This window comes from Meriones unguiculatus, chromosome 4 (genome assembly GCF_030254825.1).
Source record: "Meriones unguiculatus strain TT.TT164.6M chromosome 4, Bangor_MerUng_6.1, whole genome shotgun sequence".
Classification (NCBI taxonomy): Eukaryota; Metazoa; Chordata; class Mammalia; order Rodentia; family Muridae; genus Meriones; species Meriones unguiculatus.
Window position 1 is genome coordinate 79,765,038 of NC_083352.1, and position 27,707 is coordinate 79,792,744.

A 27,707-nucleotide genomic window follows, 5' to 3' on the forward strand; every position below is an offset into this window, starting at 1 on the left:
ATATAGTTATGTGGTTGCGGGGATGCTACAACATGAGGAACTGTGTTAAAGGTGTTAAAGGGTCAAAGCAATAGGAAGGTTGACAAACACTGCTCTAAGTTAATTTTCTTAATTAGTGTTTAATGGGTGAGGGCCCAACCCATTGTGGGTGTGCCATCCCTGGGCTAGTGGTCCTGAGTTCTGTAAGGAAGCAGGCTGAGAAAGCCATGGAGAACAAAGCCAGTGAGCAGCTTCCCTCCATGGCCTCTGTATCCTGCCCCCCAGGTTCCTGCCCTGCTTGAGTTTCTCTCCTGACTTCCTTTGATGATGATTTGTGATGTAGAAGATAAACTGAATAAACCCTTTCCCTCCTCATCTTGCTTTCTTGCTCTTGGTCATGGTATTTCTTTCATCAAAGCAATAGTAACCCTAGCTAAGACAGAGAGCTAGACTTTCCAAAATTGGTATTCTGTACTTTGAATAACTTGCTGAGCCTGGGGTGTACATAACTAGTTAATGAAAGATTCAGGTTGACTCAGCCCAGCATCTGAGTTGCTGTGTGCTTTTGCTCTTTGGGGATTCATTCCTTCCCTCATTCAGTACATGTTGGCTGAGTCAACTATAAACAACCATACACTCTGACAATTTCTACTAGGAACTTAGTCTGAGAGAAGGACTCGAGGCTGTAGGCTGGCATCAGGTCATGAAGATTCAGCTTAAGAAGTTAGAGGATGCCAGGGGTTTCTGACTTTGCTGCCTGAAACTATCTTGCATCCATTCCTGCATCCCTTCACTTTGTTGGTAGAGGTATACTGAAATAAAAAAAAAAAAAAATTTAAGTACATGAAGAAAAGTATGTTTATAAGGTTTGCAGTGCACAGGATATTAAAGCCTGTAAAGTTGCGTGCTTTGGAGAATATTGTGTGTGTGGGGGGGGTGGTGATGGAGAGAGAGCCCTCAGCATTTAAGAGTACATTCTGCCCTTCCACAGTGTCCAAGTTTTCCCAAGCATTCCTGTTGGGTGGCTCACTCCAGCTCAGTGGATTCAGACCCTCTTCTGGCTTCCCTAAGCACTGTACTCATTTGTGGCATACCTCCTTCCCCCATATACACACTTAAAAAATAAGTCTTTAAAGTTGTAGGCTTAGGGAACCAAATATGTTTTTGCATCTTAGATCCACCTATGAGTTTTGTGACCTTGGACAGTGTAATTGAACTCAGTGTCTTCTCTCCTTAATGGAAAACAGTGGTGAAAACCATCCCCACATTGAGCTATTTACAGGATCACAGGAGCACTGAATGCAAATGAAGCCTTTGGTACACAGTACAGTGTAAGCTATCTTTGGAGATTTGCCTCATTGAGGGCTCTTCGTTGGTGTGAGTTTTCTCAAGAACAATGTTTTATGCCTTTTAAAAGTATCAGAGTGGTTACGAGGACTAATGATTGATTTATTGATTCATTCACTTTTATCTAATTTGTTAAATTTTATTTTGGCTGTGTAGGGTTATATAATGGAAGTCAGAAAATAATGTATGTGTATGTGCGTGTGTGTGTGTTCGTTCTCCTTTTATCATGTGGATTCTGGGTTTAAGCTCAAACAAGGCTTAGCAACAAGCCTTTTTATTTACTGAGCCATTTTGCCAGACCATTATCCCCCTTTGGGACAGCGTCTAGCTATATACTCAGATGGGCCTAAAATTCTCCATCCTCCTGTCTCAGGCTCCTGAATGCTGGGGTGATAGGAGTGCCCTACCAGGCCTGGTGAGGATACATCTTAAAACTTTACCATAAAGGATTTTGAGTTAGGCCAAGATAGGGTCAGCTTAATTGTTAGATAATTCCTCCTGAACTAAAATTCTTTTGTGTCACACAAACATATAGCATTACCAAAAGGCACAGTAGGCACTCATAATGCATGCTCTTGAGTGATATGCTGGAGAGTGCTCCGGGTCTTTTTGCAGACAAATATAAGGACTGGGTGTTGTAGCAATTCCCAACCCAATGAATGCCACAAGCCGCTCCCCTTAACCTCAAAAAAGAAAAGGAAAGCCTAGTTTCTGTAGATCAAGTCTGGGAAAGGATGGGTTAACAACAGAAAAGCTTTTAGGTCATATTTTCCCCATTGCAGGCAAATACCAAGGGGGTGGGGGGCAATCCATATTTAGTCCCATAGCACTCAGCTATACCAAGCAAACATTTGATCTTCTCCTCTGCTTCTTGGAAACAGGCAGCACACTTCAGTTTCCCTGTTGGGAGGTGTTTACTGACTGAACTGAACTGAGCAGGGCTCTGATCTTTAGTCCACACTTGGCAGAGAAAGGTGTTGCTGTGGTTACTTCCAGGGTTCCAGCAAAGCAGTGTGAGGTCAGCCTTTTCTTTGCCCCTCTTCCTGGTGGTAGTACATTTAAGGAGAACCTGATCCTATACCCTCAGATGGTGGAAAGGTGGCAGTGCCAATGATTACCCCATTTTCATTGAGTAGAAAGGTCTCAGCAGGGTCCAGGCAGGGAGCTGAACTTCCATTCAGCATCTGAGGCAGGCAGGAAGACTCTTATGTCCTCTCTCCCACTGTAGTGTTGATAGGGCCTAGAGGGAAGCAGAGTCCACAGCCTTCCATCTCCGTGGCTGAGAAATAAAGATGTTCAGGCTCAAAACAAAACAGGTGATCTTCAGGAACCAGGAAAAGTCACCTGATGAATGAGAACAGCCAGCAACAGACAGAGGGACTGAAATGAATCCAACAAGAATTTTAAAGAATATCATGAATGCTTCAGAAAGCTATTTACTTATTTAAAACAACTAAAAAATAAATTTCTGCTAAAAGTTTGTGGGCATAATGTGAGGAAACTTGGGAGGGGAGGGTGATATAAATACTGTGGGCCTTGATTATGTCTCTATTTGTTATACCCACTGATTGAATGCTTAAGATGAGTACTTCTACAATATTACACCTCAGCAAAGATGTGCAGAACTGCATGGGAATAGTCTCCATTTATGGAGGTTCTGCTTCAGAACATCCAGAACAGAACCTGAGCTTTTCCCTGTATTCTTCTGTCTTTCCCTTCACTCCTTCCACTCCTCCCTCTCCACCCCCATCTCTCTCCTTCTACTCAAGTTCCAGATGATTCTGATGCAGCTGGTGGCTCCTGGGAACTCACGATCCCCTCAGAGGAACATAGGCTAGTTGTGAATTCTTCAGACTATGAATCTGTTAGCAGCCTGTGCAAATAGAAACTTGTTCTGGTAAATTATGAATTACCAGATAAGTACTTGCAGAATAAACAGAATACATAATTAGAATCCATTAAGTGTGCGATGAATTTTGTGAGTTATTCTCTGCATGGGTCAGGTTGTGAGGGTTGTAGTGTAGCATCACGACAGGTGTTGATGAAGAGGCTGGGTCATAAATCTGCTCTGGTGTGACTACGCCCTCTCCATTCCATCTCGGGACACCACCATCTTCATGGCTGATGAAGGTCTACGCTGACATGTATGCACTGCACTACCTTGGCCTTTGGTTTTCCTTATCCCCTTTGGGGCAGTGCTTCTTGCTGGTATTCCGCTCTCCACAACCATCCCACCCTGCAGGCCTCTGCCATTGGCCTAACCTCACCCCAGTGGCTATAATGCAGCTGTGCAGACTGCCTTTTCCAGCATCATTCCTACTTCTGCACTTCCTCACTGATCTGGGGCATCAGTGTGAACCATTCAGTATAGAGTGGGATGCTGTTTTTGGCGTGGGGGTGGTATCTTTGTGGTGAGACACTATCTTTAGCATGACAGTACTTTCTTCAGGGCTGAGGTATCATCTTTGGGGTTAAGGAATTGTCTTCATGGTAAAGGCTCTGTGTTTGGCGTTACATTTACATAGCATAGCACTGAAGATAATTTTCTGAAAGCAGCACTTGTCAGAACTAGATTGGGCATCAGGAAAAAGTATGGCCATTTAGGTCACTCACCTGAGCCAGGTCAGCTGCCAACAGTCCTGCTGGTCCTAGAAGGAAGGTTGTTCTTTAGATATGGTACCAGACTGCAAATGAATCATGGCTAAGAGTTAAGGGTGATTAGATATCAGGTTGGCCAGGTGTGCATGTGACATTCCTGAAAGCTCCTATTTGATATTACACCTTTGGAAATACTCTGTTTGTTTTTCTCTTCTGTTAACATTTGGATGCATGAGAGTGGTCTCAGGCAGTAGAACTTCTGAGTTCTACTGACCTACTCTTGGCTCACTCCTGAAGTCTGTTGGCTTCCTTGGTACTTAGTGCTTACTTAACTGGTCTTAGTCGTGACTCTGTATGTGTGTGTTGCAGTTAAGCATCATCAAATGACTCATATCTGAGGAGGTCACACAGTCACAGCTTCTAATCCTGTTGATCTTTTGTTGGAGGAGCTCTTTGTGGGGGAAAAATAAACATTTAGGAATCTTCCATCTGCATTGAGGCAATAACACTTGAAACATTTGTACAAGTCTGCCTCCAAGTCCTTATGTGGATTGTGGTTTCTAAGAGGGATTAGCTTTTGTTTCCTAGTGTAGAATGGACAGCTAGGAGGAGCAAGTACAGGGAGACAGTTTGTCTTTTGGGGGGAGCTGCATTATTCCAGGACTTTCCAAAGTGTATGTAAGTCTACTTTAACTGAAGTTGTCACAGGAGGATCTGAATGTGACATCCTAGGGAGGACACTGAGGAACCTTTAAAGATGTTTTTATGTTTCACCTTTTGTTCTGTTAATTAACATAAGCCACAGATGAACCTGTAAAACCAAAGAAATACAAATGAAAATTTCTTGTGTCTCATCCAACTCACTGTTCAGCAGATCTGAAATCTAGTAACGGGGAGTCCTGGGAACTCAAAGAGGTCTGCAAAGAATATCAGCACATATGACTTCATCTTCATCTCTTCTTGCCTCCTCTTCTGAGATGGCCTGTGTCTGCAAGAACCTTCTTTTCCTCTGCAGGTTCTAAAGCATGATTCCTATCACGTGTACTATTCAAAGCCACTTTCAGCAACTAGATGGTTGGAAGCAAGTAGCCAATTCACTGACCATAAATCCTCTGTGAGTCTGACAAGGCAGCTTTCCCAAGGGAAGAGCCAGCATTCCTACTTATGACTAAGCATCTTTGATTAAAGCCAAAAATGAACTCAGAAAGTGGCTGTTTGTGTAGCAGTCATAATTCTTTCTCCCACATCGTCTTCCATGGCTAAAACAACTTGACATGTTGGGAGACATGATGGATTGGGCTTGTAAAATTCATTCCATATTTTAGCTTTTAGGTAGCTCCCGGTGATCTCATTAGTGTGGCCTTAAACTAGTCAGGAATGGCTGCCAGCCTGTGGCATTCTAATGTACAGAGGATTTCTACACTCTGACCCCTGAACCATGTCATCTTTTGGTTGGCTACTTAGCCATCTCTAGTCCACTGAAGATTTCTGGTTATGTTAATGGAATAGTTGTTTTTATTTCGAATCATCTTCAGTGTTCTTTGAAATTTCCATCCTACATTGTATAACTCTGAGAAAATACGTTGTTTTGGTTGAAGGTTTTGGTTCTGGTTCCCGATAGAAGCAACAGCTTTTGTGCTGTTTCTCTGCTGTGCGTGCCATTCCTTGAAACACTGGACTATGGAATGACGTCCTGTTGACATTATTGTTTTATTATTTGAATATTTTTGGTTTTTAAAAAGTTAACTTTTATTTGTGTTGTATATGTATGGTTGTATTGCCTGTATGTGCTCAGCTATAAATGTGACATCCATCATACCCCTTCCCTAGAGAGCATCCCTGAAGAGAAAGTACAAAGATTGTAAGAGCCAGAGGCCAAGGAGGACCAAAGTGAAGCTGGGTCTTTTATGCATGACACAAACAATGTTGCACTCATTGAACTCCCAGCAGCTGCAGTAGCCTGCACAAAATCAAGTCACTCAACATTCCAACATGGAAAGGGGAGGGGCTCACAGCCTCCACTCATGGCTGAGGAGATTTTGACATTTGCTGGCTGCTGGGGGAAAGTCGGGTTTCTTTAAGGGTGTGATCCCTGGGAGGTTGGCCATGCTCCAGTGCATGGCTCCATAAAAAAGTTGGGACTCCAAGGGCTATTTAAAAATAAAAATAAAAAGAAGACGAAGTTAGGAAGTGAGTAGGGAGAGGAAGTGGATCTGGGAGGAATTAGGGGGATAAACATGGTCAAAATATACTATATGTGTGTGTATAAAAATTGTAATTATAATAAAAACAGGGGACTTGAGAGACAGCTCAGCAGGGTCAAGAGCACTAGTAGCTCTTCCATAGGACCCAGCTTCAAATGCCAGCACCTACATGGTGGCTCATTACTGCCACTCCAGTCCCAGAAAATCGAACACCTTCTTCTGTCCTCACAATTGTGAATTTCTGTATTAACTACAGTTTTACTCTAAGCCTTTTGAGCCTTGATGTAAACAGTATTTGGATATTGAATGATGCCCAGTGAAATGTGTTGCATTCAGCAAGCAACCAGTATAGTTTCCAAGTGTTTGGAGAAAACTTCATGCTTTGTGGTAATTTTTGTGGTTACTGTGGGGATTGCAGATCCATATGCATTGGGGAAGAATTGACATTTAATCAGATAGTGGGGGTTGGGCCTGGGGAGATGGCTCAGAGGTTAAGAGTACTGGTTGCTCTTTCAGAGTACCCACCCATGCTCAATTCCTAGCTAGCACCTGGTAGCCTCTGGCCTTCTCTAATTCCAGCTCTATGGAATCAAATGCCTTCTTCTGCCCTCCAAAGATACTGCATGCTTGTGGTGCAGAGACATACCATCTGGCAAAGCACTCATGCACAAGTTAGTATGTTACTGCTTACTCCCCAAAGGTTTCCTAAAAATGCTGCTGGCTTTGTTTTCCAAACTTGGCAAGAATCTTGTATTAAAATAAAAGAGTATTTAAAAATGTTTCAATAGTTGGGGAATGGTGGCTCAGTGGTTAAGAGCACTTGTTGCTCTTGTAAAGGACCAGGTTTGGTTTCTAGCTGTCTTGTTGTGCAGCTCATAACTGCCTGTAACTCCAGCTCCAGGGAAGTCCTCCTTCTGGTTTTTACAGGTACCTGCATTCACATACCTATAGAAACATACATAATTTAAAAATTGTAAAAATATAATAATAGATGTAACAAATGCTAGATATAAATTCAGCCTAGGTATTTGTCATCTACAGAAAGTCTTTCCTACTTAATTCCAAGTGATGATGAGTCACATGAAATTTTAGGTGTTGAGGTTAAATTTTATTTTTAATTTTATTAAGTTAAATTGATCATAAAGTAACTTGGACTGTGAGAATGAGCCAGTGTTTAATTTCTTGGAACTGCTACAGCCTTGGTTACAATATATTTTATAGGGCTCAGAAGTTATAAATTCGTGAAGATTTGGTGCTTGCTAAAATTTTGACTTTCCCCGTGAATGACCCCTGGAGGGAAATGGCTATTGTGGATTTTGAGAGCAGTGTCTTCTGTCACAGGTCCTCAGAAATGAGATGCAGTTTGTTTAACAGTATTCTCTGGATATCTGCCCCTGAGCAAAGAGAAAGACCGGTAAAGAAATCCCAGATCAGACCATTTGATGCTAATTTCACAGGTGGTTGATCACTGAGTGCTTGGCTGTTGTTATTTATGGATGGATCAAATGAAATATAGTAGTAAAATCAGGAAAGTGGGATCTAGGGACACATGGTCATTGGTGAGTGTCATTGTTAGAATTAAACAAAACCATTAGTGGTGTGATGATTTCCACTCTCTTCCTTGTACCTCTTGAATTTTTCTGAAATCAAACAATAAAACAGATGGAAACAACTATTGCTCTCTCCCAGTTTTTAAAATCTGTGAGTTGATTAGGATTTTAATCAAGTTGTTTAGATACTGACTTCAGGCACAATTTAAAGAGCTATCCATGTAGTTATAAGTTAATTAGAATTAGATTTGTGAGGGACTTGATAATTTTCACCTCTTCTCTCTTCTCTATCTCACCAGTGGGGCAAAGAAGACCTAGCAGGGTCACATAACCACTACCTCAGTTTTGTAATTAGTACGAAAGACAGGGACCATAACCTGGACTTTGAATCTCTGTTATTTCTGCCATATTAGATGGATAAGATTTTTGTTTGTTCACTTTGGAGACAGGATTATTGTATGTAGCCAGATCTGTCCTCTTAATTTCCTCCTTCTGCCTTAGCCTTCCAAGTGCTGGAATTACAGACATGTAAGCCTGTAAGATCATCTTTGGTTATGAGACTTTGCTCTGAAATACTTTGTTGAAAAATGACACCCCCCCTTTTTTAAAAAAAGGAAAAAGAGTGTTAAATTCTTTTTATTAGTAGTATACCTGCTGACTTCTAAGAGTTTTAGGAATAGTGACCTTAGAGGAGAAACAGGGCTTGTTTAGGTTATGTGGCCAAAGGAAAGCGTAAAGCAGTAGTTACCTGCTGAGTGTGGGTGGCAGCTACCTGCAGACAACATCTGGGATACTGTGAGTCAGGATTTGGCCCCAGACCAGCTCTCCTAAGTTTCAAGTTTTACTATCTAATCCTTCACAGAGAAACTGGTCAGTGTCCTTTAGCTTTTGCTGGTGTGTGTGTGTGTGTGTGTGTGTGTGTGTGTGTGTGTGTGTGGAGAGGGGGCCAGTGCTGAGGACTGAACCCAGGGAGTCCTGTATGCTAGGCAAGTGTTCTTCATTGAATGCCATACCCCCCACAATACGTGCTTTCTAAAGATTCTTTATCATATTACTTAGAATCTGAATGCAAAGCTAGTGTGTTTTTTTTTTATTTTTATTTTTAGGATCTATTTATTTATTACGTATACAGTGTTCTATCTGCACCCCAGTAGAGAGTACCAAATTTTATTTTAGATGGTTGTGAGCCACCATGTGGTTGCTGGGAATTGAACTCGGGATCTCTGGAATAGCAGTCAGTGCTCTTAACCTCTGAGCACTTCTTTAGCCCGGCAAAGCTAGTTTTTGTATGTTTGCCTTTCTTTCATTTCCTTTTCACTTGTTTCACATACCAGGCTCTGTAGTTTGCTCAGGCCAGCCACATATGGCTTCTGGAGCATGTGTCTTTGGTCCTTTATGAGAAGACTCTGGCAGAGTACTTGCTAATTCCCATCTATAACTGGAGCAAACATGGGGCAACTGATTAAAAACATTGGTTTCCCGGCTCAGATGTAGCCCATAGACTCAGTCTTCAAGTGGAGTCCCTAGTAATGGGAACAGGGGCTTTCTCTGGCATGAACCCAGTAACAGGCTCTCTGATCACCTCCCCTTGAGGTGGCAGCCTTGCCAGGCCACAGAGGAAGATAATGCAACCAGTCCTGATGAGACGTGATAGGCTAGGGTCAAATGGAAGGGGAGGAGGACCCCCCTATCAATTGACTAGGGGAGGGGCGTAGGGGGAAAAGAGGGAAGGAGATGAAGGAGGGGGCCACAGCTGGGATACAAATTGAAAAAAATTGTAATAAATGATAATAAAAAAGAAAAATACCAAGTGAATAAACTGTAATTAATAAAAATAAAATAAAGATAAAAAAACATTGGTTTCTTATCATGACTTCTGTTCAGTGTTAGTAGGTCTAGGTTGAAGGAGTGGTTTGAACCCTTCTTGTACTGTGTGTTCAGACTCATTCAGTGCTATTGATGAATTTTACACGGTTTCCTACTCAGTGCAAGATTGATTTCAGGCTACAGGGAATTTATTTGTATTCCAGTCACCAAATTTCACCTATTCCCCTTAAAGTTTTAACTCTTAGATACTTTTTCCCCAGGGGGATTCCAAGGTTATAATCTTAGACTCCCATTGGTATGCACTCAGGAACTGACGGATAATTTTCTTCTTGATTATTAAAAAAGCTAATTATCATAGGAAATCTGTGATTAAAGTAAATCATACTTCATGTTATATCCAAGCATAACTTAGCTCTCTCTATTGGAAAGGAACTTATGACATGTGACCTTGTGTTTGCACAGTGATGGTATCTTATGTTTGTATGTGTGTGTGTGTGTGTGTGTGTGTGTGTGTCTGTCTGTCTGTCTGTCTTCAAGAACAACTGTTTAGTCTGAGAAGGCTTTGTTGAATCTCCAGGAATTATAAAAAATACTCTGAATGTGTTGAGCTCAATAATAAGATCCTAGGTGGTGAGATTTGCTGTGGATCAGCATTGGCTTAGCCATATCTCCCATGCCGTAGGCCTTCCAGTAACTTTTAGAATAGGGCAGGGACTTGCTGTTATTGAAAACTTCGTGCCTTAGCCTCCAAATGTTTGGATTACAGGTGTGCACTGTCACATTCATGCCTTATTTGAATTCAAATTCAGGTGGTCCACAGGCTGTGGGGCTCCCTAGGCATGTTCAACTTTGTTGTATGTATAAAGTTATCTCTTGACCCCTTGGGAAGGTCCCTCATACCATATATACACACATACTTGTATTTTGTCCATCCTACTTAGAATCACTGCCCCTTCTGTAACTTGAAGCACTACTGCCCCTGTGGTGCACTGCTTCATCTCAGTGACAAGATCTGAGATACAAGTTGTCTTTTGCCGATTAGAACACTGAGTCTACAGAGGGGAAGGTTTTCACAGCAGCTGCTGTTAGAACCCAGTTCAGGGAGTGTAGGCTCATGATGATTTCAAAAGTGTTTCTTCTCTGTTCTTTATAACCACAGGGTGTGTGCCAAGTTGGATGCTGACCATTTAAGAAGATGCTTATTCCATGGTCAGGCAGTGACTCCCAGTTGGCAGATTCCCTACTGGGATTTAGTTTCCTTGGCTAATGCTGTTTGTTGCACTTGTACCAGTTTTTGTTTTTTTTTTTTTTTTTTTTCCCCTCAGCCTCTTGGGCCATTTCCCAAGCAGGAGAGATGACAGAAGGCTCTGCCCTCTCATTCTCTTCTTTTGGATATGCTGCTGTTGATGTTAGAGAAGGACCTGTAAAATGAAATCATAGTGCGGGAAAGTAGCATGCCTATGGCATAAAAATGCTGTTAGCTAGCTTGAGGCATATCAGAGAGATTGATCCTGAGAGTAGCATTTACCGCCTTTCTTCTTTTGAACATCCCTGCCCTCTGCTTTCCTTTACCCACTTTTTGAGGTCAGGGAATTTATCCTGAATTTAAGAATGGACTGTTTTTGAACACTTGAATAGGTGGCACCATTCAACAGGGAATACGTATACAGATGGAAATGTCTCTTAAAGCCAATTTGTAGTACAAGTCATTTGAAATTATTACTTGAACTAGTAGTGCATTTCTACTTTAGATTCTCTGCCTGAATCTATATGTTCATCTTCTGTTTTACCCTATGATTTGTTTTTATACTCCTGATAGGCAAGCCTATCCTCCCATCTCTTAAACTGTTACCCCTTGATGCTTGGGTATGCATTCCACGGTAACTGTTAACTATCTCTAAATGACAGCTGCACACCAACCACTCAGATTTAAAAACAAGGAGAACCTTGGATTCCAGTAATAATTTCTCAGCTTTGTTTGGTCAAGGTAATGAAGAAAGAATTAAGTGTCCCTCGACATTAGATTTAGAGAGACCCAGTCAGATTGATGAGTGAAGTCCCAATAGGAAAGGAGTTTCCAACTGCCAATCATAAAAAGCTACTCAGTGGAGGGGAGTGGAAGTGGGTACTCCTAGCCAAGAAGCTATATGTAATTGACAGCTACTGGGAGAGGGAAAATTGGTCTTTTCTCCCTTCCCTATGGATTGACACTGGCTATACCAGCCATTCTCCAGGGCAGGCCCCATACTTAAATATAATTGGCTAACGCAAATTGGACTCAGTGATTTCTTTTTTAAGAGAGAGGAAGAACATGAAGTTGGGTGGGTAATAAGGTACAAGAGGGTCTGGAAGGAGTTGGAAAAGGGGAAAGAAAATGACCAAAAATATATTGTATGAAATTCTTCAATAGCAACTAAAATCATTTAAAAAGAAAGGAAAAAAATCTAACATGTGGGTGTGGTTTTCTTCCTACCAGGCAGAGCACACATCTAGAGGAGAGATTTTCTTTGTAGAAGAAAGGAAAAATGGGGTAGAGGCAGCTGCCTTTGGACATACTGGACAGTTACGTTGAAAGATACCACATCAGAGGCTTCTGATCTGTTTTTCTCCTGCCTTTTGCCTCATTGGGCTTTGCTGCTGTTTTTCCTTTGTGACCTAAGGGACTTCTGAACATGGATGATTAGGGCATACAGCCTCAGATGGCCTCTGAGGGAGTGGCATCTGGAGGGGTATTTTGATGTCAAATATCTGTTGTTTCTTTACAAGGAATCAAACAGCTGGGAGATGCACAGCAGTGCTGAGGGAAGCTGGGGAATTGTTACTTGTAAATGCAGAGAAATAAAGCAACAGATCCTGGTAGATGTTTGAGATGTTCAGCTTATGCCTTTAGAGAATAGGGACTTGTCTCTCTGTGATTCTCATCATCACCTGGGAAGAGGAAGGAGGGGTTGTGTTGGCTGGGATTGATCTGAAGTGTATAAGTCAACGTTTTATTCAGTTCACTACCTGATTAATTAGTATCACAAATCTTTCTTGTTCCTAATCTTCCAGGTGGTACAATATAGTAACAAACTCCTCCCAAATCCTTGTACTCAAGATACTTTTATGCTAGATAAGGGATGATGTTGAGGACAGATTTGTAATCATGATGGTGATGAATATAAAGCAAAAGAAACAGCAAAAGAATTGAGTAGAATTGGGGAAATACTTAAATTTGAGGGTGGTCATGGACGGTGTCCTTAAAAATGACCATAAAACAAATAAATATCATGAGAGAAAAGGTATATTTTTTTATAATGAACAATATTTAAAACATTTCAGTTATTGGAATTTAAACAAGCATAGAGATTTACAATTTTTTCTTTTTTTACTTTTAAATATAGAAGAGATCCGATGTCAGCAGCCCTGCATGTGCACACCTGCACCCACACATGCTCTCACAGGAAAACACAAACTCATATACACAGAAACTGGAATAATAGTATCATTTTGAATAATATGCATTTTAGGAATGTGTTTTTGTGTCACATGCATGTTGTATGTAGGTATTTTACATGTGTTCTGGGATAACATTTTTAGCATGAATCATGCTCTAAAAAGCTTGCAGAACAAATCTACAGATGATGCCTGATGCCATTTTACACATGAAAATATCTCCAACCTGACGTTAAACTTGTGATCAGACTCTTCTTGTTTTGCCTTACCACACTGCAGTGGTTTGTAAACCTTTGTTCTCTTGTGGTTTTGCGAGACTTTAGTGTTCCAGATGTTTGGTGTTCACAATAATTTGCTCCCAAACATTGTTCTCTACCCAGAGACAAGGGCACACCTCCAGATTATCAGTTTGGACAAGCTCTTCAAAAACATGATCTATTTAAGAAAAAGGAGAAAAGAAAAATCTAGACCTCAATGGAGAAAATGAATAGTCTTGTTAGCTGGCCAGAAGCATCGAGATCTCTCTTCAAAACACTCAGGACAATTTAGAATCATCTGGAAGTCTCAGGCTGCATTGTTTCTAGGCAGAGGGTAGGAATGGAGAAATTTAACACACACACACACACAGACAGACACACACACACAGACACACACACACACACACACACAGAGTTTCTTTGCTCCTGAATGTGCTATAATCAGCTATTTGAAGTTCCTGCCTTGACTTTTCTTTAGTGATGGGCTGCAATCTAGATTTGTTTTTGTTTGCTTGTTTTTTTTAAATCTCAGCAATACAAATGTAACAGTGACCTAGGAGATGGAATATGGAGACAGTCAATACACTAGAGTTAGGTCACCTTGAGTATAATGTTTAGGTTTTGCTGGCCATTTAGACTTAGGTTTGGGCTTCATGATCATTTCCTTTAGTTACAATGGGGTTCACATTTGTTACCCGTCTTCCTAGCTTCTGCTGTTAGAATGTAATATTGGAATCCAGCTGTTCCTTCATCCACAATGCCCTATAAGCAGCCCTTCCCTTTCAAAGACAGTTACAGGCACCCTACCAAGACCTTTTGAATCTCTTAACTTAGAGAAGCAGGTGCTGAGGTTTCTCACCTAGGGAAGGGAGTTTCCATCAAAGGAGTTATTGGTAGCCACACATTCTGCTTCCTATTTTCATCCTGGACTCTTGCCAGAGAATCAGAGAGACTGACTAAAGACCTGTGCCCTGAAGCTATCCGCATCCTCAGAGAGGTATTAGAAAAGCCTTGAACTTTTGCCTTGTGGGCCTTGAGTTCCTCTCTTCAGAGTCCCCCACACTGTTGTCTATCTGTCTGTCTGTCTGTGGCATTAATAACTAATAAACTCCATACCCCAGCAGTCTGTCTTAGTGTTGCTTTTGAAGCTGCATGTGAGACTGTCACCTGGGAATAGAGTGGGGCTCTACTGTTTCAGGCAGCTGTTTTGGCCTAAAAGAATAGACTTTACAGAGAGGCACTTCACTGGCCTTCTTCCCCCTTTGCCCTGGAATCACCCTGAATGAATTCCTGATCTGTTCAGCTAGACTATTTTTTTTTTCCACAGAAGAAATTGTTCTTGCTGAAGGTGCCAGGAAAATCCAGTGAAGACCTGCTCCCTTTACTTCCTCTCTGCATGGCTTTTTACCTCTTCCCATTCAACCCCAATAAATAGTGACCTTTTGGCTAAAGGCCCTATCTCAGAGCATTGTGTGGCCAAGTTGGCTCTGGCTGACTCCCAGGACTGTTAATGACTTCCTTAGCTGTCCCTGAATAATTGGTAGAAAAGACAGCTGTGGAGAGACATTTCTGCCAGCTTGCTGGCTCATTAATTCCAGCCTTGGTGAACAGGGCGTAAAGGAAGAAGGTGGAAAGCACTCTGAGGCAAGTGGGAGGATTTGGGTGGGGGATAAAAATATATGTTGTAGGAGTAGAGCAGCTGCATCATGTCAGAGCTTAAACTCGGAGTCTGTGAACTTTGGACACGCTTCAATTTAAAGAGACTCCATGCAGAAAAGCCCAGCTCTGAGACCACAGGTTAAGAAGCTATTATTGACTTTCCTTCAAGTCCGTGCTGCAGGTTCCTCTGGTACTATTTGATCATGATTTAACCTATAGGACACCAGGTTTCTGTATACCACTTCTGTGAGTAGGAAAGCCGCTGGAAGAAAGGGAAGATTCCGGAAAAGTCGACCTTTATTATATGTCTTTTATCAATAAAGCAAGTTTTTGAGAAAGGGTGTTTTTATAACATACCTCTTAAGTGAATCAAATAATTAATCAAAACTTGTTTAAACCGTGGAAATCACATACAATTATTTAGGGACCAAATATTTAGGTTAGCTACACTGCGCAGCTCCAATGCTTGAGCCCTTATGTGATGATTGAAACAGGATAGAACACTTGACTCTCATTTACTGAGTGTGGGAAACAACAGGTTTCTAGAAGATGTACTTGTTCCTAAAAATGAATTCTGAAAGGACTTTATATAAGTCTTCAGGCAAGGGTGTTGAACAAATTGATGTTTAATGCTACCAGCAAAGATTTTTCGAGAGGACCCAGTGCTCTTTTTGAGGGTTTCTTTGGTGTTTATGCCACACAGGTCTAGGCTGCAGGATTAAGGCCTCTGTCTAAACATTTCATAGTTACCTGCGTGTGTTCTGATGATCCATCTGAATATCTGAAAAATAAAACAGAATTGATAATTTCCTTTAAAGCAAGGTTTCTCAAAATTAGATGAACAGAAGAAGTACTTGGGAGGCATTAAAAAAAATCTGAGCTGGTTGTGGTGATACACACTTGTAATCTCGGCATTCAGGGAGGCTGTGAGTTTGATGCCAACCTGGTCTACAAAGGGAGTCCAGGACAGGACAGCCAAGGCTACATAGAGAAAAGTTGTCTTGAAATAAAAAATCTGCCTAGGCTTCATTCCAGACTAATTAGATAGAAATCTCTGATCGTGTGCCCATGACTCAGTAGGTATTGTGCAAAACTGATTCCAAAGGTTAACCAAGTTTGAGGTAGCACTTTTACTTGTTTATTTGTTTATTTACTTTTGAGGCAGCCATGTAACTCTGGATGGCCTCGAATACACAGAAATCATCCATCCTCCAGCTTTTGTGTATCACTTTGCCTGTGAAAGATCTTTAATGTGTGTGTGTTTATATATGTGTATAGGTGCGTATGTGTGGATAGAGATATAGGTATATAGTTTTTTGTCTGTGTACTTTTTTAAAGGCAGAATCTACTATATTCCAGCCTGACCTTCAACCCTCTTTGTAGCTGAAGTTGGCCTTGAGTTCCTAATTCTCTTGCCTCCACCTCTCAACTGCCAGGATTATTTCATAGCTTGTGCCAAACTAATGTTAATAATCTTAATTGGACTTCCCAAAGGGCTATTTATGTCCTAGAATGTGGAAATATTCCATGTCCTTGATTTTAGAAAGTTCCTGAAGTTCCTATAAACATTTCCCTAGGAACACTACGACTCGAGTTTCTTCTGGGGCTCAGAGCCACTGCACTTTCCAGTCAAGAAGACTTAAAGTAGTCATTGTCTGCTGGCTTAGGTTGAGCCACGGCAGGCCTCACAGTGCTTGTTGGGAGCATCTAACACATTAGAAGATGGACTTTTCTGAAGTTCTAGATTAAATATTTCAGTGGAGCATTAACAGTACTCTTAGAACTCTTCCTGATCCTGGAAAGGCTTGTGAGAAGGCCAGCTGTGTTTCCAACACATTCATTTTCTAGTTCCTTTCCAGAAGTTAAAGATAAGTGCCATTGTTAGATCTTGAATTGTGAACTTTCTGACTCTTAACAGAGTTGTTTTAATAGGCAGTGACCAATGGCTGTATTTTTCAGTTTGGAGAAAGTAAAGTATATCACAAGGTATTGAAACATCAGAGAACCATTACTTTTATGCAGTCTGTATTTTACCATGGTCCAAATTATGCTTCTGTAAATATCTGTGTCACAGTATATTAGTTACTTTTCTGTTGCTTTATTAGAACACCATGAAGGTAACTTGTAGAAGAAGATTCATTCTGGCTTACAATTCCAGAGGGTTTGAGTCCATAATGTCATGATCAAGGCAATAGGTAGACATTGGGTGTCTACCTATAGAATAGGGTGCTGAGCAGAATGCTGACAGCTCAGCATAAACCAGAATCATTGAGGCGTTTTGCACTCAAAGCTTGCCCCCAGTGACATCCATCCTTTAGCCAGGCTGCACCTTCTAGACCTCTCAAACAGTGCCACCAGCTGGAGACAAAGTTTTCAATGCATGAGGCTGTGGGGCATAGTCTTTCTCAAACTATCACAGTTAGATTTTGCCAGCTTGAAACAAACCTAGATCTGGGATCTCAGTTGAGGAATTGCCTTTATTAGTTTGGCCTACAGACAAACCATGGGGCATTTTCTTCACTGCTTATTAATGTGGGAGGGCCCAACTCACAGTGGGTAGTGCCATGTCTGGGCAGGTAGGCCTGGGCTCCATGAGAAATGTAGCTGAGAAAGCAAGGGAAGCAAGCTGTGCTTTCTGCTTCAAGCTCTGTCCAGCCTTGAGTTCCCGCTTTGGCCTTTCTGTGTAAACTGGAATATAGGCTTTCCTTTCAAAGTTGCTTTTGATTGTGCTGCTTGTCATAGTAATAGAGAAGCAAACTAGAACACAACCTGTTATGTGAGATACTGAGAGGGTTGAGAGAGAAAGGTCAGGGGAAAGGGGAACAAAAGGGGAGGAGAAGAGAGGAGATGTGGAGAGAGATAAAATGGTAGAGAAAGACTATCAATGAAGATTATCTGGATCATTGTCAAATCACGTGATTTTGAAACACCTGACAGTGGCGTTCTTATTAGGAGACACTTTTTGGCTTTGTGGCCTTGGCCCAGACATAACACATGATCTTCAGTTTTTCTCTAGTGAAGTGTCACACTAATATCGGCCTCTCAGGGACTGTTTTGATAATTACCTAAGGTTGTCCCCAAAGCACACAGCTAGTGTTAGTTAAGTGTTTATTGGAGCACAGTAGCAACTTGACTCATTAAAAATAGTCTCGATGTGTAAGGTTCAGACAACACTTTATTCAGTAAGAGATGACAGATGCTCAGACATCTTGAAAGTGCCTTTTTCTGCTACTTGCTCGGGGAGGTCTTGTTTGTTTATCTGAAAGTTCTTCATGCTGTCACTGAGATGGGCTGGCTTGTTCCTGGACGCCCTTCTGGGTTCTGTCTTCACCTGGTAGAAACTGAATAACCACCTTTTTATTCTGCCTTGACAGCACTGTTACACTAACTGGAATCCACTGTGCATTCACATGCTGCTGAATGGTGATGGCTCAGGGCTGATGACAATGGGAGGATGACCTCAGGGTTTCTGGTGCTGTCTTCAAATTTCTATAACCTGGCCTCGAGCATGCTTTGTAAACAATGACAGTAAACTGATCAGCTCCTGTCATCTTCTCAGACTCTTAATGTCTTCATTTGCTCCCTTAACTGACTGGGTCTCAAGGAGCAGGGTTGGTCCCTTTGTGTAGGCTGCATTTAGAAGGTTTGGCAAGTGACCTGCAGTAGAGCTCTAACAGCGTGGGTAATGATTACAGCAACAATGCTGCTATTGTGTCCAGAGGTTTGAAGCTGTAATTTCATAATGATATTGAAAAACATGAGATTAAAAACCTGACTATAGCACAGTAATTATATTTAAGTATCACAAATCATCTCCCTGTATTTAGTTGGTATTTGAGATTTGGCCTCTCTTTGTGGAGTGCGATTATATCATTTCATAGTTTCACAAAATAGAAGGCTTCTAATTGATTGCTAAAATGTGAGAATTGCTTTCTCTTAATGGAAAGGTGACGAGAACGGTATTGAAATATTGAAGGAACCAGTTTGCTTCATTGACTAGAGTCAAGAAAGGAGTTTGTAGAACAACCTCCAAGATAAGGAAATACTTAAATCTTTTCATTGTTTTTAACTCCCAGTTCCTTAGACCACACTGCACTTTCTAGGTTTAGAAATTAACTGACTCAGACTATTGTGGATACTCGCCTGGCCTTTAGTGACAGCCATGTTAACTGCACTGCTTCTGGTATAGCTGAATGACTTACTGGGGCCTGTTTCTAACTGATCAGTACTTCGTGGGCTGGCCCATTTCCATTCACTGCTTGGAACTTTATTGGCTCTTTAGAAAGGCTTGGTGCTGCTGATGGCCTGGGGTGGGGAAGGTGTTAGTGCCTGGCAGGCATCTATTGAAGTGGAGAGTGGGGTTTTAGGAAGCTAGAGCGAAAAGTGGTTTTTACCTCTTGTTTTTGTTTCATTTCTGTTCCATGAGGGGGGGAAAAGCAACAGGAGGAGGAAAGGGTTTATTTGGTTTATAGGGCCATGTTACAGTTTATACTGGGGGAAGTGAGGACAGGATTTAAAACATCACATCCTTCACAGTCAAGAACAGAGAGAATAAAGTGGGTCTTCTCTTGTTTGTTCTTAGCTTTCTCCTCTCTCATACTGTTAGGCTTCCTGCCTGGGAAATGCTGCTGCCCACAATGGGCTGTGTCTTTAATATTAATAATCAAGACAGTTCTTCAAGGACATGACCAGAGGTCAACCTGATCTGCTAAGTTCTCACTAAGACTCTCTTCCCAAGTGGTTCCTAAGTAGTGGCAAGTTCTATTAAACAACAACAACAACAACAAGAAAACAACAAAAAACAAAACAAAACAACAACAAAAACAAAACAGAAAACTTAACTAGCATAGGCCACTGTTTCTTTTATTTCTCAGACCCATCAGGTATAACTCTCTGTCATAGCAGAGAGTGTGAGATAGTTCTCAGCCATTTCCAAATTATGAAGCATGAGCCCTCAGTTTTTGTTTTTATCTTTATACTCCACAGTGAACACTGATACAGAGGGTTAGTGTTTCGATACACTTGCATCCAACAATTTCTCTAGATACAGGAACAACATATAGAGGCTTCTTCTTCCCAAAAGCCTTTCTTGGAGATTCTCTGAATTTGCAAAATTGAGTGTCTGTGTTGCTTTGTGCCCTGGAGCTCCATCAGTCATCACTTTTGGAACCACCCAGGAAGGTCATGATATTCCCAGATTTCATCATTGCTCCACCCATACATGCGTGCTTCTGTACATAGATGTGTTCTAAGAAGAATCTGCATTTTAAATTTATTTTGTACTTTCTTAAAAGAAATTTCAAGACAGGGTTTCTCTGTGTAGCCTTGGCTGTTCTGGACTCACTCTGTAGACAAGGCTGATCTCTGAACTCACAGAGATCCGATGGCCTTGTCTTCCAAGTGCTGGGATTGAAAGTTCGCACTACCAATTGCTAGCTTAGTTTGTATGTGTATATGTTGTATAATATATATGTGTGTGTATCTGTGCATGCACATAGAAGGCAGAGGATGACATTGTGTGTCTTCCTGTACTGTTCTCCACCTTAATTCCTTGAAGAGAACTTATCACTGAGTCTGAAGCTTACTGTTTCATGTAGTCCAGTGAGCTTTCAGGATCCACCTGTCTCTGTTCCCTCTTCCCTAACATGGGTCACAGGCAAACATGGCGATGGCTGGCTTTCATGTGAGTGCAAGAGTTTTAAAGTCAGGTCATCATGCTTGTGTAGCAAGCCATTTCTAACATCATACATCATTGTTTTTGGTAAGTATCCAAGAGGTCCTAAAAGCTTTAGTGCTGGCTCTCTAGGGGTTAGGGGTATGCCAGTGGGTGTATTATCTTGAAATTCTCTCTGTGGAAATGTGAATCTTCCCTCCCCCAGTCTCCTGCCAAAGCCCCTTTGGCATGGATATATATTATGACAGTGGCTACTTCTCTTCCACTTTCTTCAGCTATATAAAAAGCTGGGCTTTGGCTGTTACACAGTGTGGATAGTGGACAGAGAGAGGAAAAAATTCTAAGTCCACCATTTCTCTTAGCTTGCTTGGGAAGAGGTAGCCTTTTTCTAACTTTAAGTTTTTAACTGTCAAAGGCCTTTGGTACTTAATTTTGTACTCAAAACTCATTGAAGATTCTACCACAATCCATGTTTTTGGCCTCTTAGACCAAAGTGTATAATAACAGCCATTTAATTAAAGTCATTAAACATTTATTGAGTGGTGGCTGAGGCTAAACTGCTGATAAGTCAAAGTAATGAGCACAGATGGGTTAAAGCAGGGTTTCCCACCTTCCCTTGAGAGGCTGTGTTAACATAAGACAGACAAGGCAGCTGTCACCTGCCATCAGATGCTATCTCTCAAACAGTGACATCCAGGCGTGGTACCTTAGGAATGTTGAGGTAGGCACTGTTAATTCAGATTAAGCCAAGGTCTCTCAGGGGAGATTAGACTGAGTTGAATGTAATGGCACTTAAATGTCATTGTTTTGTAGAGTCACCCAAAACCACTGTCAGATTTTCTAGAGTTACAGGTGGCTATGAGCGACCCCATGTGTGTGCTGGGAACCAAACTCATGTTCTCGGGAAGAGGAATGAGTGCTTTTAACTGCTGAGCTGACTTTTCAGTCTGGTATCAGTATTTTGTTTTATTTTATTTTTTAAAGATCTGCACAAGATTCTAAACGGCAGCCAAAATTGCAATCCTCTGATACAGAAGGACAAGTAGGCTGTCACAGAGATGAGAGATAGGCAGAATGAAAAAGACATTCCATGCTACAGATAACACCAAGAACAAAGTACCAGAGGCACCCCAAGGAAAGCTGTAATTAGAGAGTGCCACTACCAAGGTTTTTAGTGAGACCCAGGGCCACCAGAACTGAGTATTGGAGGGGAAATTGTGATGATTAGGTAGACTAGATTAAAATGTTATACCAAAAAAACTGAGAAACATTCATGGCTTTACAGCATCTTAAAAATCTTTCTATCTCACATTCTCTGGGGAATGAAGCCCCTGGAGCGTCTTGCTTGTCTGTACTAAGGGTTAAGCCAGGTCAGGCCGGGAGGAGTGCCCAGTTCCCTGTACAAGAACCTTTGCCTTTGACCTGCCACCTCAGATTGTGCTATGCTTACTACTTCATCTTGACATTTGTTCTTTGACCCTTTTATTTTGCCAAATCAGAGGAAGCACAATTTAGGGACAGGGTAGCAGATATTAATAGTGCTAGACAGGAATATGGAATGATTTCTGCTTTTAAGCATGGTATGGGAGAACTGCTGGGCATACAGAGGACGGATACTTGCAAATGAAAGCAGGTATGTCTGTTTTCTTACAGCTGCATCTATTTTGTGCCAGATTCCACTAAGGACTGCTTCTTTATCTGCTTATTGCTATTTCCAGGAAGTTAATTTTCAGGTGCTATAAATATGCATGGTTCATGTACTTCATTTATTCTATCTCCCTTGAAGCCTCTCTTCTTTATTAGGCACTTTTCGTTTGTCTGTTTGGAGCTTGTGTCCTTTTATGTCACATTTTGACAGTGCCAGGAGGAAAGGTAAAGCTACTCCATTATGCAAGCCTCTTTCTGCTTTGGGCAGGTGCCAACTGTTCAGACCAGGGACAGCCAATGTATCAAGATTTTGTCTCAATACATTCTTAGAAGTTGCAGAACCAGTATAGTACTGGGGTTGGGGAGGAGGGTGAGGGAGAGTGAGAGAGCATTTAGCTTCATCACTTGTGTGAGGACTATACACAAATAATGCATAAGATGTTCCTGTCTAACAACTCATTTGTTCATTTACCCACCTATCCCCCCATCTCCTTCAAAAAAGTAGCACTGTGTAGTAGTTAAGAGTTAAGATTATAGGTGCACACCTGTCATCCCAGTACTTAGGTAGGCAGAGGCAGGCAGATCTCTGTGAGCTCTAGACTAGCCTGGTCTACAAAGTGAGTCCAGGACAGCCAAGGATACATAGAGAAACCCTGTCTGGAAAATATGTCTTCCACACTGGTGAAATGCCTCTGCTGATATAGCACTTGTCACAAAGTATGAGGATTTAGTTTGATGGCCTGAAAGCACATTAACAAAAGCTGGGTGTGATAGTACATGCTTGTGATCCCAGTGTTGGGGAGAGGGGGGTGTTGGGACAGGCAGATACATCCCTTGCTAGACAGCCTGTCCAAATCATCAGTCTCTAAGTTCAGTGAGAGATCTTGCCTCTAATGTTAAGGGAGGCAGCTCCCAAGGAAAGACAACTGAAGCCACACTCGATTGCATAATGTATACACACACATTCCATCAACCTACAGATGTAATAGAGACTCTAGAACCAAAGTTCTTGAGCCTTCATGCTTCCTTAGATAATGCACACATGCCCAGGGAGAGGCAGAAGAGGAGAGGGAGTGAGAATATATGCATGAAAATGGGCTCTAGAGCCAACATGCCTGGATTCAAGTGGTCACTTTTCTACGTTGAAGAGCTTATTTCAACTTAAAAAAAATTTTGGAGCTTTTATTTTATGTATTTTTCTTGCATGTTTATTTATATGACAAATGCATTGGGTGCCAGTGGTGGAGGAGGTCAGAGATGGTGTCAGATCCCTTGGCACCAGAATTACAGGTGATTGTCAGTAGCCATGTAGGTGCTAGAAATTAAACCTGGACAGCTGGTGTTCTTAATTGTTGAGACATATTTTTAGCCCCTTATTTCAAGATAGTATTAATAGCGATCTTGAAATTTTATGTTGATGAAAGCACTAATGTGCATAAGATGCTGAAAAAGTCCCTGTTTAATAGAAGCTTTCAGCTTGTCTCATCTTTTGTTAGAGTTGCTAGCATTATTACAAGGAAAATGTTTTGACAGATGAATCTAGTCCTAGTCCATTGGTTTCTAGTCTATGACCTTACAATTTATAGGAGAAAAAGATTTGAAAGGGGATTTCAGGCTGGATGATAGAGGGTCTTTACCCCAGATTGTGGAATTACAAAGAGAATGAGAAGTCTTCCAGGCTTTGGTCTGTGTGGAGGCATGGGACAGACAGTAACTTTCGCAATCTTTTGCACAATAAGTCATTAACAGAATGCAGTTAAAGGCAGTTTTTAAAAGGAGTGATTTGTTGTTTTTTTCTCCACTTTGATGAGAAAGCCTGCCCTTTCCATTTTCAGTGCTGGTTATGGTAGACACAAGTAGCTGACCCACAACAAGCAACTTGGAGCTATTTTCTTCTCTGCTTTTATATGGCTCATGAAAATCAGGACTCAGTTAGCTCTTAAAGCCTCTTCTCTCTCTTCCTAATTATTCTGTAGCTGGGACTCAGATGCAGTGTTTCTTTGCCTGTAAAAAATAACGTTGCAGAGTCAGCAGTGTTGGACTAGGACTATGAGAAGCCCTGTCAGACACTGACTTTCAGGGCTTTTCTGTGGGTTGGGGGATTCCTTCCATGGACGTTTTCCAGATTCCAGAAAGTCCCTTAGGTTGTTACTTTCTGTTCATATGTGACCATCTTTACCAGCCAGTAGACTGGGTGGTGGAAAGACTTATTGAAATGCGCAGAGTGGAGCACAAGCTGAAAATAGGGAAGAGAATGCACATAGAAATGGGTGTTTTTTTTTTTTTTAATTTGTTTGTTTTTGTTTTTGTTGTTTTTGTGGTGTGGTCTGGAAGAAGAAAAGCATGTGTGGCTAAACCTCACTAAATTGAAAGATTGTCGGGATGGGGCAGACAGATTTTCAGGGTAGATGAAAAGACTTGGTAGTTCTGTTATTCTCAGTTCCAGAGTGGTAATCTGAGGAAGGACAATGGGATGTGAGAGGATTGACCTTCATCCATAATCAGGAATAGCAGTCATTATATTAAGTACCAGTCATTACATTATTTAAACACACACACACACACTTGTTTTTTTGAGACAGGGTTTCCTGGACTCAATTTGTTCAAGACTAGGCTGGCCTTGAACTCACACAGAGAGATTCTCCTGCCTCTGCCTCCTGAGTGCTGGGATTCAAGGCATGTGCCACTATGCCTACCTTACATTATTTAAATTTTAAAATCATTTTAAATATATAGGATTAAAAATCATTGTGTTTTGGTATGATTATTTCCTAATAATTTATGCTCTCAATTGGTCTTGATATCAAAGCCTTCATATTTGATACAAAACTTCAACCTAGTTTGAGTCCAGTTCTTCTTAAATTTTGAGCTCAGTATTGTCTTTGAATACAGTGAAAATAGATGTCCAGACTGCTGTGGATAGCTGTTTGGTTCAGTTCCTCTCCCCACACTGGATTAGCAAGTGACTAATGCTCATTGGGATCCTGAGCTCCTACTGCACAGTGCAGCCTGTTAGGATATTCTGGGATATGGCTGTTGGGTATTATGACTGAGAGTGCAGGTGGCCCCTACCTGGCGGAAGTCAGTGGTTCTCACAGTACCCAGTGTCAATATTACTTGGAGACTTGTCACATTGTCAGGTCCCCAAGGGAAAGTGTCATAGTCTAGATTTTGAAGAAGTTTCTCATTGGGAACAGAGGCAAATCTTGATGGTCCCTGAACTGCTGTGACTCCAGTGCTCACTAAATGTCCCTTGAGGTGTTAGGAAGTCAGGGGTTCCCCAATACAGATGTCAAGTTTGCACCTGAGGGCTGGGGATGTGGCTCAAGTGGCAGAATACTTTTCTAAGAAGCACTGAACCGTGGATTTGCTCCTCAGCACCAAGTTAACTGAGGCTAGTGGTGCACAGCACTCTCCAGGTAATATATCAATAGATAAGAGTTTTAGGTTATCCTTGGTTACATCCTGAGTTCTAGGTCAGCCTGAGCTCTGTACAATCTGGTCTCAAAAACAAAGTTCACACTAAAGAGAGAGAGAGAGACATAGAGAGAGAGTGTATTTTAAATGGAGTAAAGTGGATGTCACAGAGACAAAGGACTTGCTTGTTCTTTGTGGCCACTGGGGATCTGTGATGCTCCAGGAGACCTCTTAGCAAATGGGTTCTTAGTAGTCTTTGGGCTTCTTTATTTAAAGTGTTTCTGAATTTCCTTTTTTTTTTTATCATTATAAAGCTTCTTCCTTATCAGTTTCTCAAATTAAAAAAAAAAAGATAAAAGAAACAGAGGGAAGCAAAGCAAATCCCTGAACATTACTTTTTCCCCTTTTAAAGGTTGCAAACATAAATCATATTAAAGAACAATGAATGGACCTCATTTTTTATCCTCAGAAAGCTGAATCTCCAGTGTTTTAGAAAGTCTCTTTATTTAGAAAAGAAGATGGATGTATAGAAGAAAGCCCCTGTTCCGGGGCTCAGAGAAGAGCCCATGGTTCTGGTCAAAGTTTTTCTCTTTGTCTAGAAAATCTGGGTCTGTCAGTGTAATGGTTTACACATCTAGGGCTGTCTCTGTGTCTGCACCATTGGTCTTTCCCTGAGTGAGCCAGTCTGTGTCCATGTAGCTTCCATTACCCTTTTCTGCTTCATTCAGCACCTCTGTAATCAGCTTCAGTGTTTGTGTGGGAGGACCTGAAGAGAACAGGTGGTTCCTTCCTTTATCTCTTCTACAGATAGCACGAGGGTACCAAGGTGACTTCCCCTAAAGGTTGGCATCCTTTGGGCTTACATCTCCTTCAGATTTGCTTTTTCATCATGTAATTTGAAGAATTGTATTGTTTCCACACCATGATATTGTCTTTTTAGTGTCCCATATTTCTAGAGTATTTAGGTGCATTCCTGGGGAAAAGTGCTTCTTTTCTAGTCTCTACATTTTAAAAAATGATATGCATGAGGCCCTGGGAGAAGTTTTCTAGCAATGCATAAAATTGTGGGATAATGCTGTCTCGTTATACTACCTCTTGAGAGGTGGAGACACAATGATAAAGAGTTCAAGGACACCTTGGCTACTCAGTGAATCAGGGGCCAGTCTGGGCTACATAAGACCCTTTCTCTAGGAAACAAACAAAAATCTCATGCCATTTCTAGTTAAGTAATTGACCTTGCGTTGCCAATGTGCTTACGTAGTATACTGATATATTGCTAGTATACATGTTAGAGTGTATAGACAAAAAAAAAGCTTACATTTTGTATGTGGAAATGTAAAATGGTCTAGCCTTGAGGAAAAACAATATGGAACTTTTTTATATGGTTAGAAAATAGAATAAACATATGATCCAGCAAGTTACTATGTGAACAAACCTATTTCAGCATCTCACGCATCTCTAGACTACGGTGCTTATTGAAGAGTTATTTATAATAGCAGAGACACAGACCCTTGTTGGCAGATGGGTGAAGACATTGTGGTGTATACACAAGCATACACACAACACCCTTATAAACACACAGAGCAGAATGTTATTCATAGTTTTCTTCTCAAGATGAAGAAAATTCTGCAACTTGCAATGACAAAGATGAGCCTTGCGAGCATTACACTAATGAGACAGTACTCAAAAGACTCCATGTGACTTCATTTATCTAAAGATGTCGTCTAAGAAAGAATGGAATAGGATTGCCAGAAAATATGGAAAATAAAATATTGTAGGTATTTGGTTATAAGAGACTTAATTTTTAGGGCCTAACACACACAGAACACACATTGTGAATGCTATATTGTGTATTTGAACTTGGTATAGAGTAGCTTTAGTGTTTCACCATACACGTCTATACTTATCAAGTGTATGAGGTGATAAATGTTGTTTACACTGACTCTGATAGTGGAGTGTGTGTGCTTGTGTGTTTTCTTCTTAGAAAACCTTAAGACCAGAAATATCTTTTTTTTTTAAGCTTTTCTTTGTTTTGAGAGAGGGGCTTTAGAATTTGACATATACACAGTGAGACATATTAGTGGTAGTGCCTGAGATTAATACAAAATTTATG

General features: G+C 41.1%; 1 protein-coding gene across 6 annotated transcripts in view; it reads left to right on the forward strand.

Moving 5' to 3' along the window:
- Auts2 (activator of transcription and developmental regulator AUTS2) overlaps positions 1-27,707 on the forward strand; it is a 1,094,751-nt gene that overhangs the window by 164,132 nt on the left and 902,912 nt on the right. The gene's annotated exons all lie outside the window — the stretch shown is intronic.